The sequence below is a fragment of the Schistocerca serialis genome, chromosome 1 (genome assembly GCF_023864345.2).
Source record: "Schistocerca serialis cubense isolate TAMUIC-IGC-003099 chromosome 1, iqSchSeri2.2, whole genome shotgun sequence".
NCBI classification, from domain to species: domain Eukaryota; kingdom Metazoa; phylum Arthropoda; class Insecta; order Orthoptera; family Acrididae; genus Schistocerca; species Schistocerca serialis.
Window position 1 is genome coordinate 887754487 of NC_064638.1, and position 13104 is coordinate 887767590.

The 13104-nt window shown below is 42.1% G+C and overlaps 1 protein-coding gene across 1 annotated transcript in view; it reads right to left on the reverse strand.

The window, feature by feature from the left end:
- LOC126411242 (beta-glucuronidase-like) overlaps nucleotides 1-13104 on the reverse strand; it is a 288686-nt gene that overhangs the window by 167848 nt on the left and 107734 nt on the right. The gene's annotated exons all lie outside the window — the stretch shown is intronic.

Below are 13104 nucleotides of genomic sequence, written 5' to 3' on the forward strand. Positions count from 1 at the left end.
ACACTAATCCGTCTGTTTTTCCACCGAGCGAAATGACGTGGTTGTCAGCACAATAGATTCGCATTCGGAAGGACGACGGTTCAGACATCCGCCCGACCATTCATATTTAGGTTTCTCGTGAGTTCCCTAAATCGCATCAGGCAGTCTCCAGGAGGTTTCCTTTGAAACGGACACGGTCGACTTCCTTCTTCATCCCTCAGTAATCCGACGTTGTGCTCCGTGTCTTATGACCACGCCGTCGATGGGACGTTAAGCTCTAATCCTATTTCCTCCCATCTTCTATCTTCTCACAGCCTATCGTGTGGGTTGACCTCAACGTCACTGACGGCCCATTCAGAGCCATATCAAATATTTGGAGAAGATAACTTATCTCAAACGCCATGTTTGACTGGAAGCTTGTGTAGTCAACGCCCCCAACTCGTAGGTGTGCAGTGTGAAACGCACACTTCCTTTTTCATTCTGAGGTATACTTTGTTGTTGCTGACCTACACAGAGAGAAACGATCATCATAAAATAAGGGAAATCAGAGCTCACAAGGAAAGATATAGGTGATCGGTTTTTCCGCGCGCTGTACGAAATTGGAATAAAAGAGAATTACCGTGAAGTTTGTTCGATGAATCATCTGCCAGGCACTGAAATGTGATTTGCAGAGTATCCATGTAGATGTAGATGTAGATCGTATTGCCCATTCATTTTTGTAGCTTTCCTCAAGTACATATACTGGAGGCACTAAAACATTGTTGTTTCCGGTTGTTATTTCTTAGTTATTAGCTATAATAGGTTGTGGCCCATTTACACAAGCTGCTTTTCCGTGTTTAGGACGTATGAAAATCTGACGTATTGCCTCATGGTAGTTGTTCAGGTATCTGTGTGATATAGATGACTTGTGAGTGCGAGTTCAGCGTATGGTGATAAGGACGATCAAGAATGAAGTTGTAACCTCCCTCTTACTAATCGGCCTATCCTGCTTTCGGTAATGGTGATTAATAGCCGTTTCACAACTGTCATATGTCGGCAATGTTAGTCATGGGATCAGGCAATTCCATCCCATGTTCTTGGAAAACAAGGACAGAAAAAACAAATCTCCCTGCACGCCTTATTTAATTTTTGTACCACTAAAACTGAAATCCGATACGATTAGATTCTTAACGGCTAGTATTCATGAAAAGATCCGAAAAGTTTTTATGTTTTTCTAAAAGTTTTATCCCTGCTGTCTTTGCCGACAAAAGTAACTGTACCTGTTTTTCAAAATGCAAATGTAGAGTTTGCGATTAGTCTCTGTGGTCAGTAGCGAGAACTAGAAAACGGACGTGTGTGTGCGTGTGTAGCATGTTATATTTTCTGTCTAGCTTCTGGCCACTGTTACTCTACACGTCACACACGGGGTATTCTGTGGATTCTTTCGTGGATGCACTTGCAACGCAGTCTCGTAACCTCCAACGGTGTTATTACAAAGGAAGATAAGTGACGTCTTGTCGACGTGAAGATCATTACAGAGGCTTCGCAGTATGAAGTTGCCAACGACCTGAAAGAACATCGGCGGAGGCCTTTTTACGGAAATGTCTTGTCACTCGTACTAAGTTGATGTAGGACAGAGTTGGTAACTGAAACCTCTATTGTGTGGCGGTGAATTGAACCGATTTTCTCCGAAGTACGCGATCACTGTCTGGTCAAAAGTATCCGGACACCTGTTAGTGGATATTAATATGGGGAGTGTCCTCCCTTCGCTCTTATGACGGCTTGAAGTCTGCTGGGTGTATTTTCAATGCGGTGCCTGAATGTCTATGGAGAAATGAGATTCCATTCTTCTTCAAGAGCTGAAGCCAGAGAAGATGGTGATTTAGAACGCAGGGGTATGGAACTAAGTCGGAGTTCTGACTCAACCCAAAGGCGTTCTCCATTGTGTTCAGGTCGGGACTCTTACACGCACCTCCCGCAGTGCTCGACGGTCGCTGTCCGGAAGTAAATGAGGTCTGCCTGGTTTTGATTTTGCTGTGGTTGTTGGCTCACGATTTCACTTCACTATCACATCACCAGTAGTCGACCTGGCCGGCTGTAGAAGGGCTGAAATGTCCCTGATGGATTTGTTACCCAAGTGACATCCTGTGAGTAGTCCACGTTCGAAGTCACTGAGCTGTCCTGACCGATCCATTCTGCTACCACTGCCTCTCTACTGACAACACAATATATTCTTCACCTTTTTGTGTACTGGCGGATCCGCCTCTCACCACAACTAGTAGTCAGGGGTTCCGCAAGGTAGCATATTAGGACCAATGCTGTTCCTGATATACACCAATGACTTTCTCACTAGTGTTACTCATGGTGAAAACATCCTCTTCGCTGATGACAGCAATATTATAGTCACTGACAAAACAAGAGAACTCCTTGCCGAGAAAGCAAATGAAACTCTCAAGGAAGTTGATGCTTGGTCACTAAACAATAAAGTGACATTGAACGTAAAGAAAACTAATGCCATGAATTTCAGTTTGAAGAGGAGAAAAGTGTTAAATTAAATGTAGATGGCACCTCTATAGGGTGTGTAACAAATGCAGAATTTCTAGAAATGAATACTGATTCTCAGTTGAAGTGGTGTGAACACACGAAGGTACTTGCAAACAGTATGTCATCAGCATGTTATGCCCTTAGAATCCCATCATAAGTGTGTAACATGCAGTGTCTTTTAGTTACGTACATTTTATTCATATGTACACTCAATTCTTAGCTGTGGCATTTGAGGAACAAAGGCACAAAATATGAACAAAATTTTCAAACTCCAGAAAAGAAGCATAAGAATAATAACCAATAATACTAGTCGAGCTCATTGTAAAGATCTGCTCAGAACACTGGGAATTTTCACTGCTCCATGTGAATACATTTACCAGCCAGTTGTACACACCAAAAACAAAATTGGTAATTACAGCACAAACAGCTCTGTCCATGACCATGCTACGAGAGATAGACTCAACTTACATTTACCAAGAAAAAATAAACATAAATCTCAAAACAGCATTTTCTACCAATGAATAAAACTGTACAATAAATTACCAAAAGAGATTAAAGAAATTGTAAAAATAGACTTATTTAGAAAGGCAGCTAAAAAGTACCTGTTATGCAATACATTTCATACATTGAAGGATTACTTAGCTAAAGCAGACTAAGGGTTTGATAAAAAAAGTTATACAAATAAATAATAATAATAATGATTAGAAAGTATCCAACAGTCCACATAACACCTTTACTTTATGCTTTTTTTCCTTCTTTTTTCCTTTCTGGCAATACTTACCCCCAAGCTATGCATAGCACAATATAAACACATCTCCCTCTTTCTGAGCTCAACATCTCACTCATTACAGAGGAATGCTGACTCAGTTTTTCAGGATAGGAAGTGGGAAGTTGCGGTACACAAAATGGCCCAGAGATCACCAATGTGTGTGTGTGTGTGTGTGTGTGTGTGTGTGTGTGTGTGTGTGTGTTTATGTGTGTGTGTGTGTAGTGAGTGAAGTGTTATGAAACAATGTGTGTATAGTGTGTGCAGTGACTGATAGTGAGATATGGGTGAACAATGTGGCATTACATTATTTAATAAGTTATTTGTACAAAAAATGTATTGTATACCAAGAGTAAATCTAATGATTGTCTCTAACTAGAAGTTCGTAAATATATGTGTATAAGAATTAGCTTATTTTAAATTGACCTAACTTTGTAAATACTTTGACATGTCCTATATCCTTGTAAAAAGAGATCTACGGATGAATAAAGCTACTACTACTACAGCTCCGCATTACTTAAGGGTGTTCGTCTACTTTTGATCAGACAGAGGACAGTTGCGTGCCGAGAGAAAGTCGCCTTGTCTTCTGCAGAAGATAGAAACGCTAGGAATAGGAGAACTCGCGTACCTCTCCCGAGTAATTCTTAAACCAGGTTTCTTTCTTCATCTTGCCGGTAGCCCAATCTCGCCACCATCTGGGTACACCCGTGTAATGTAGTCGCGTACACGGCGAGTCAGGAGGAAAGGTATATACTTTGAGGGGCGATGTTTTTGACGACTTTGAACAAAAAGCTTCAAGTGAACATACGCCCTTTTCTTAACCATATCCGACATACAGCTGTTTGAGAGCCACGGGCGTCAGTCGCACGTCCTTCTTCACCAGCACTCACATGCGAATACAACTAAAACTATATTAGGCTACATAGTGTTGTCTTTACTGACCATTTCAATGCGCAATTCACCTGCGGCGAGTGACACGGCACCTCACTGAAGCCTGCCGGAGTGGCCGAGCGGTTCTTGGCGCTACAGTCTGGAACCGCGCGACCGCTACGGTCGCAGGTTCGAGTCCTGCCTCGGGCAGGGATGTGTGTGACGCCCTTAGCTTAGTTAGGGTTAAGTAGTTCTAAGTTCTAGGGGACTGATGACCTGAGAAGTTAAGTCCCATAGTGCTCAGAGCCATTTTTGAATCTCACTGAAACGTATCCTCGGCATTGGATCAGTCGCGGTGGAATAGTTTTCTTGCCACCGAGGTCACACGATCTTACTACGCTGGATTATTAATTGTGCGATAGTGTTAAGAGGGAAATCTGTGAGCGCAGAATGGATACAAAGGCATGTTTTCCCGTTCATATCTTTTTTTTTTTTTTTTTTTTTTTTTTTGCTTGTGCCCAAGTACCTCTACTCAGATCAGCAATACTGTAGCTGTCTACAAGAGCTGCAAAATGCATTGCAATCGACGGTGGACTTTTTGGACATCTCTTGTGAAGAAATGTACACAATTAAACAAAACATGAGGTCACAATGTTTCGTTTTCTATCACCTACATTTGTCCTGTTCCTCACTGTTTACATTAATTTCCTCGGAAACTATTAAGAACAGGACATATGCTCATATTGAGTGTTTTCTTCTTAATTATTGATACTATACTCCGTTCATCATAAGAATAAACCTGATGTAAACAAACACAAACGTGATGATTGGCCAGCAGCCGTGACTCTCGTACACTGGTGTTGTTCCACTTTTGGAAGCAGGTCCAACTTATGTATTAGATATCTCACTACAATGTCACTGTAAATGAAACTTAAAGTCATTCTGATGTATCAAGAGCCATTAACGTTTTCCTTGATCATACTTTAGCTGCGTAAATTTTATTTCAAAAATCGTGTGCAGTCACAGTCTCTGTAAGTGCTACTTGTGCTCTGATTGTCCCGTTGTTCATATGCATCGTGAAAATGGATGACACTCCTACCTAGTCAAACACGCGCGCGGAACCCTATTAAGGCTAGAAACAAGTTATACTTCATGTTTTTCACAACACTGCAAAGGAAAAAATCAGCTTTGACGTTTTTCGAGAAACATGATTTCATAAATTTACTAGACGGTGTTGCAATCATATTCGTAGCGTAATCGGTAGCGACGTAGATAGATAATCGAGTGGACTGTTGGGTGACGGCTCGAAGCCTATTACGATCTACAATTTCGTTTTGTTCGGTTTGAATTCCTAAATCATTTAAAAATGAAATTTATCGAATGTGGGGTAATTAACTCATACTCAAACATCATTTTTTCAACAAAAATGCACATCTTCTAGTTTCTAATTACATATAGGACGCAGAATTCTGGTTTTCATTGAAAATACACATTCTTAATTATCGATATATTATAAAAGAATGTTAAAGATTTTAAAGCTATGAAAACATTACACTGTTAAATTTTTTGCAGAAAAGTGAAAGATCAAATACTCTTTTTCTGGATACGGCCAACTGTTTTATAGGAGAGATGTGGTCTCACACGAGCCAGAGTAATAAGAGTCGTAGAAACTTGGAAAATTAAAATTCTCACGGAGTCGAGCACACAGTACAGATGCTGCATTTTCACAGTTGTCACCTCAACAGTGCTATCTGAACACAATAAAATTGATCTGGAGCCAAGTTAAGGGATATGCCACGAGAAATAACAAGACATTTAAGCTGCCAAACTTACTGGAACTAATGCACGAAGCTTTGGACACGTCACTACTGAACGATGGCGAAATGCAGTTCAGTGCGTCATACAAGAGGAGGAGGAAATGTGGTCTTTTTGGTGGCTTGAGAGGATGATGAGGATGATGAGGAAGAAATCATGATAAAGACCACACAACACCCAGTCCCCGAGCGGAGAAAATCGCCAACCGGCCGGGAATCGCACCCGGGGCCAGTGCATGGGAAGCAAGCACGTTACCACCCAGCTAAACAGGCGGACACCCACAATGGGGAATAACACGGAATAGAGACTAGATACAGGAAAATGTTTCAGATGGGTGGCAAAGAGGTCACGCATTGCTAGTGATGGCTGTGACCTTGAACGTGATTTTCAAGACGATTTGGATGCTAAAGTGATTTTTTTAAAAGTGGGAACCCTAATATTTGATTTAAGATTTTAAAAGAGAGTTATATTTTAAGTATGAATTGCTACATTATTCAAAGTCATGGCAAGGTTCAACGAAGGTCAAATAAGCAAATACGTTTTTAGTTCTAATAGGGATTAATTCAGGGTAGTGGAGGGACACAGTAGAATAAATGTTTGATACGAATTAGATGGGGATCCCGAGGATTGAGAGGCGCGAGGACTCTTTCAGCGACTCGTAATTCAATGATCTACGTTTTATTTATGTTTGTTCTGTTTTGAAAATGCCAAAGTAACATTTATACGTTGTGACGTATTTATTTTTGTCGATATACACTCAATTAAAACTCACAGTTTAAATCTATCTTAGCTTTTACATAATCCATCGTCGCAAATAGGGTTTCCATGAAACAAAACTCAATATTCCATTGACCTTCGATAATTATCCTTAAGGTCATGATTACTGGTAATGATATGTGACCTCTTATGCTCCTTCCAATTAGTATCTAACGCTGTGTTTTGCTGTATCCCTCCTCTACCCTGAGTTCATGCCCACTAGAATTGAAAACATATTTGCTTATTTGACCTTTATTGAATCTTGCGATGACCTTGAATATTATGTCATGCTATACGTAGGCTTTGCCTATCTTTTAAAATCTTAAATAAAATATTGAGGTTTCCATTTTAAAAAAATCGCTTGAACCTTCAAATCACCCTGAAAATCACGTTCAAGGTCACAGGCGCTAGTAGCAATGCGTGACTCTCTTTGTCTTATGAAACTTTTATCTAAAACATTTTGCTGTATCTCATCTGTGTCCCGAGCTAGTCCACATTACGAATTAAAATGGTTCAATCTGTATATGAAAGTTTTTCTGTATTGTAAGCTTTTAGTATTAACTGTTGCTAGATTTCAGTATTTTGAGTTTCTTTCGGCGGAAAACCACAGCATCGCAGACATTCACAAGCACTTGCAGAATGTCTACGGAGACCTAGCAGCTAACGAAAGCACGGTGAGTCGTTGGGCGAGGGTCTGTCATCATGGCCGCAAGATCGCACGAACCTGTCGTTCCGGCGGTCTCATACGGCTGTGAATCCTGCAATCTTCCGACTTCTGTCTGTTTGGCTCATTAAATGATGCACTCCGCGGAAAGCAGCACATGATTTTGGGGAGGTTATTGATGCAGCAAGCCATTGGCTCCGACGTGGACCGATAGAGTGGTACCATGCTGGCATACACTCATCCCGGTAAGGTAGCGTCAGACCGTCGCAGTGAACGGAGATTATGTTGAAAAACAGAATTTTGTAGCCAAAATCGTGGGGAAAAAATTGGTATATTGGAATCCTAAATAAAAGTGACCTGCTGTCAGAACAGAATGTGTCACATTACGCTTTGAATGCTCCTCGTAAGATGTTAGGAAAGTACACGATTGATACAGCCTGAATAAATTTGAACTCAGAGAACGCCTGTTTTCCTGTCAAAGCCCGTGTGCTTGTAGCAAGAACTGTGCTTGGACTCTTAACCTCTCTGTTTGTTCCGTCAGAGCATACAATGGACAACGCAAGAATATGGGCGTAGGAAACTGCCTAATAAGCATTGTTTGTTTAACCGTACCAAGCTAATTGTCGGTATTCTGTCTCAGTGATTCGATCGTAACTGCCAGAATTTTGTATCTAGCAGGCTGGCGCTGTACGCTGCAATGAATTCTACAAATCTAATAACACAACATGATATCCGATTTTACTCTTACTTTTGGAGCCATATAACAGGATGAACCCTACAAAATTTCGGAGGTTGTTCAGAGATATTTTCTGAGTATTTTGGTATAACGGATCCACGGACGGCGGTTCAAATCCGTGTCAGGCCGTCCAGATGTAGGCAAATGCAGGGGTGGTTCCTTCAGAAGGGCACGGCTGATTTCCTTGCCCGTCCTTGAAACATTTCCAGTTTGTGCTCCGCCTTTAATAACCGCGATGTCGGCCGGATGTTAAACCATCGACGACTAGACCAATTTGCCCTCCAGCCGACGCTCTCATTGGAATTCCAACTACTGCGAATATCAGAATACGCAGCGTCGAACATCAATGTTTCCAAACGTACCGCCGCCATATTTCTAGACATAGAGGAGGTGAACGACGACGTCTGGCGGTACAACTTAATGAACAGACTTTAAGACCTTAGCACCTTCCCAGACAACAGCACCAACATGATACTCAGCTTTCTCAATGACAGAATGGTAATGATCATGACTGACCGCCAACGCTCAAGCCTGAAACACTTCACAGGAGGCAATCCACAGAGGCTGGTCCTGTCACCGTTGTTATTTGTCATATATGTCAATGACATCGCTGTTCTACAGCAAGTTGTAGTAGCCCAGTTTGCTGACGATATGGCCTTGTTGACAAGCAGCAGACGTATTACCGCCGTCGTAGGACGTCTCGAACGCCAGATGACGTCAACGGAACAATGGGCAGCAAGAAAACTGAATTAAAGTAAACACCGAAAAGACGGAAGCTATAGCGTTCATCTGCCGGATCCTGGATCTCCGAAACAGATCGAGTCTCCTCAACCGGCCCTTAAACTGAATGGATCGTCTTAAACACCTCGGAGTCATTCTAGACGGCAAATTCAAACCACATGTCAGGGAGAATCGGGTGAAACTACTACAGCTCTTGCGTCAACTCTTCACTGTTCGCCAGCATACAACAACGCGCCAGAAACATGCTACGAGTGTACTCTGCAATGGTCCTACTCTCACCGCTAAAAGAGTGCTCAAAGCGGGGCGCTGTCAGCCCCTCAAACTTGAAACCTCCTCAGACTATCCAGAACAGGTGCTTTCGTATGATTCTTCATGCATCCACGTGGACCGGAATCCTAGACCTTCACAACGAACTCGACATGCTAACCACGAAGGAACAGATCCAAGCGCCAACCTAAAGACTTCACGACAAAGTTGAGCAGGTTTGTCCCACATCAAGGCACCTCGAATACTCTGGCTCTGCGGTATCAGAACGGTGGCACAGGGTAAAGGTGGACCCTCAATAAACGACAATAAAATACAGACAAACTAACCACTAACATAGTAGAGTTAAGGAAGCCCTTGCCCAAGACCCTACTCAACAGCAAATAAAAATGACCCTGGATCATTTATCTACATACCCCAGAAGTCCAGCCAACCAGCTAGAATTTTGAGACACCATACGACAAACAGAATAAATGAAAAAAGTACATTAAACCCAAATCTTGCTTCCTTTTTAGAACAGTGCGCCCTATAATGACCTTTTACACTTCGCCCTCAAACTTTCTCTACTGTTTGGGTCTGTTTCAGCTTTGTTTTTCCAGTAGCGTTATCTGTAGTTTAACAGTGACAGCTGTATGGGTAGGTTACAGATATAGAGTTGGCCGATTCGCACATCGTGTGTGGGTTCACTGTTAACTATGGAAGAACGGCACAACGACGCCATTATAGCCTGTTATCGGAAATACGATAAGGACACCACAGTACTTCTGCATCTGTAAATAGCCACCTACCAGAAGCTGGGTTCCGTGTTGCACTTTTTGAAGATTGCCTACTATAGGCTTTTTCAGTGTTGAGAAGGTATTTTCCCAGAATCATAGGTAATTATTGCGACAGACCGAATAAATCAGTTACATTGTTAAAGTTTCACTAGTCGCAAGAGACCACCGGTACCTAAAACGAAACTATTACGAAATTGTGAACAACCTCCGAAATTTTGTCGGTGGGGTTCTGGTACACTATGGTGGCGGTGGTTAGTGTTTAACGTCCCGTCGACAACGAGGTCATTAGAGACGGAGCGCAAGCTCGGGTTAGGGAAGGATTGGGAAGGAAATCGGCCGTGCCCTTTCAAAGGAACCATCTCGGCATTTGCCTGAAACAATTTAGGGAAATCACGGAAAACCTAAATCAGTATGGCCGGAGACGGGATTGAACCGTCGTCCTCCCGAATGCGAGTCCAGTGTGCTAACCACTGCGCCACCTCGCTCGGTACACTATGGAGGAGGAGGAGATTAGTGTTTAACGTCCCATCGACAACGAGGTCATTAGAGACGGAGCACAAGCTCGGGTTAGGGAAGGATGGGGAAGGAAATCGGCCGTGCCCTTCCAAAGGAACCATCCCGGCATTTGCCTGTAGTGATATAGGGAAATCACGGAAAACCTAAATCAGGATGGCCGGACGTGGGATTGAACCGTCGTCCTTCCGAATGCGAGTCCAGTGTGCTAACCACTGCGCCACCTCGCTCGGTACGCTATGGCTAAGTCGACTCACAGAGTAATAAATCGCAAGATTAGAATATGTCTGTACCGATGGAACACAGTCAGAGGTACAGCATTTAAAATCCAAATAAATTTTTTTCAGTCGTTTTATTCCTTGCCCCAGAGGACAAGGCGGGCTGTTTGAGACCTGCGCCCATTACAGACACAGAGCTTGTAATATGAGCCTCAGCGTTTTTTAATCAGACCCAGCGAACAGGAAATGGGACAAGGGGTTTCCAATAAGGCAATATTTGAGAGAGAATTACCAGTTCCATCATTTGTATTATAACCAAGGAAAACCTCCCGAAAACAGCAACACAGGATTAGAGCTTCATGCTAGTTTGTCCCACACAAAAAATATGAATCGAATAATAGGGGAAATTTCGACTTATACAGTGGTTTCTCACAGATATTCCTTACATACATTGATATTTAATTTTCATTTTCTGTCCTACTGACTAAGGCGGGCTGTTTGAGTTCGAGTCCACTGCTGGGCTAGGTTCGCTTCAGCCGAATCTCAGCGAGCTGGGAGCAGAGTGGGGAGTTCCCAACTTGGGATATACCGCGGGCAGCGGGACAACCAGGAGTGATGGTCTGGGTGTAATTTCTTTTAGTAGCCGGTTCCCTTTATTTGTCATCCACGGCACCCTTACAGCACTGCAGTACGCCTACGATATTCTATGCTCCATTTTATTGTTCTTCGTAGAAAAGCACCTTGAGCGTACATTTCAGCAAGATAATGCCCTCTCAGTCACGGTGAGAGTTTCTTCTGCTTGTCTTCATACTTGCCAAACTCTATCTTGGCCAGAAAGAACGCCGGATCTCTCCCCAACCGAGAACGTTTGGAGCTTTACGGGCACCACCCACCAACCAGCTCGGAATTTTGACAATCTGACACGCGAATTGGACAGAATTTGGCACGATCCCTCAGGAAGTAATTTAATAACTCTATAAATCAATGCCAAGCCGAGTAACTGCTTGGGCAAGGGCCAGAGGTGGAACAACGCTCTACTGATTTGCTCAATGTGAAGCTCTTTCTCTTGAATAAATCATCCAGTTTTTCCCAAATTGTAATCATTTGATTGTCTGTGCATGTGCATCGCATCTACCGACTACCGTTCAATTCTGGTAATACTTTCGTGTTGGGTTGTTCTTTCGTCTTAGAGTGTATTTAACAATTCAGGAAGACGATCAACAAACACACAAAATGGTTAAACCGTACCACGTTGGTCTCAACGACATTTAAAACTGAGAAGTTAGCGAGCAGTCTTTCGTCGGAAAATAGTGCACACTCTGTAAGATTATGGTGTACTGCCACGAGCAGAAAAAAAATCAGTGGATCTTCTTACCAGAGTTGGAGAAAAATGTATCAATGGGAAATTCAGAACTCGAAGGCATATTAGAAGCACTTCACCACGTCTAAGGACCCGATTGTCGTGGTCTAGTGGAAGTCTCTACACAGTAATTTTTTCATTCCCACTCCCAGCCACTATAGCTAACGCATCGTTCTTTGCCTAGCTAGTTACGACAAATAAGAAGACAGAATTTTAGCACAGTACGTTCATTGCAAGCACTGTTTACCACTGCGCCTGATAGTTAATTTCTCCACATTCTTGTATTTTCTGGTATCAGTTAAATAACATTCCACCTCTCTCTCTCTTTAGTTAAAGTAAGTGATAGTGTGGCCTTGTTTCTACATGAACTGCTAATTGCAGAAAAGGAATAAGATTACCTTTACAAAACTTACGGGAGAGACTCAAAACTGTTTTATTCAAAAACTCAAAAGCAAAGTTATTCTATAGTTTTATTCTAAGAATATGTAGTTGTACGGTGCTTCGATTTTTTTAGCTGGACATGTTTCCTTTTTGCACTAAACAATGTGGCATATAAAATAAAGGCTTAAAACTGTTTCACGTACTTTCCTCAAACTAAATACGTTTTACACATTATTACATCAAAATAAGTTCATGGGCCTCAAAAGTCTCTTCAGATTCATCTCTCTTTGTTGTCGGGTACTTCAAAACTTCTGTCCAAAATTGCTTTTCTCATTTTCGTTTTAAGCTTCCTTAAGTAGATAAGGTTTCATATTTTTCTAACTAGACCTAGAGGATATGCTAGCTGAGATGAATTTTATGAACAGTGACTGATCGTAATATAACATTATTTTATTTTTTAGTATAACATTATTATACAGAAGTAACAGTTTTAAAATAATATGAAAATGTTGCTTTTGATGGCTGATCCCCTTTCCAAATGCGTAATTGTCTTTATTCTTATTATTGCTAGCAGTAGTGTTGGAAGTATAGCCGGCCGAAGTGGCCGTGCGGTTAAAGGCGCTGCAGTCTGGAACCGCAAGACCGCTACGGTCGCAGGTTCGAATCCTGCCTCGGGCATGGATGTTTGTGATGTCCTTAGGTTAGTTAGGTTTAACTAGTTCTAAGTTCTAGGGGACTAATA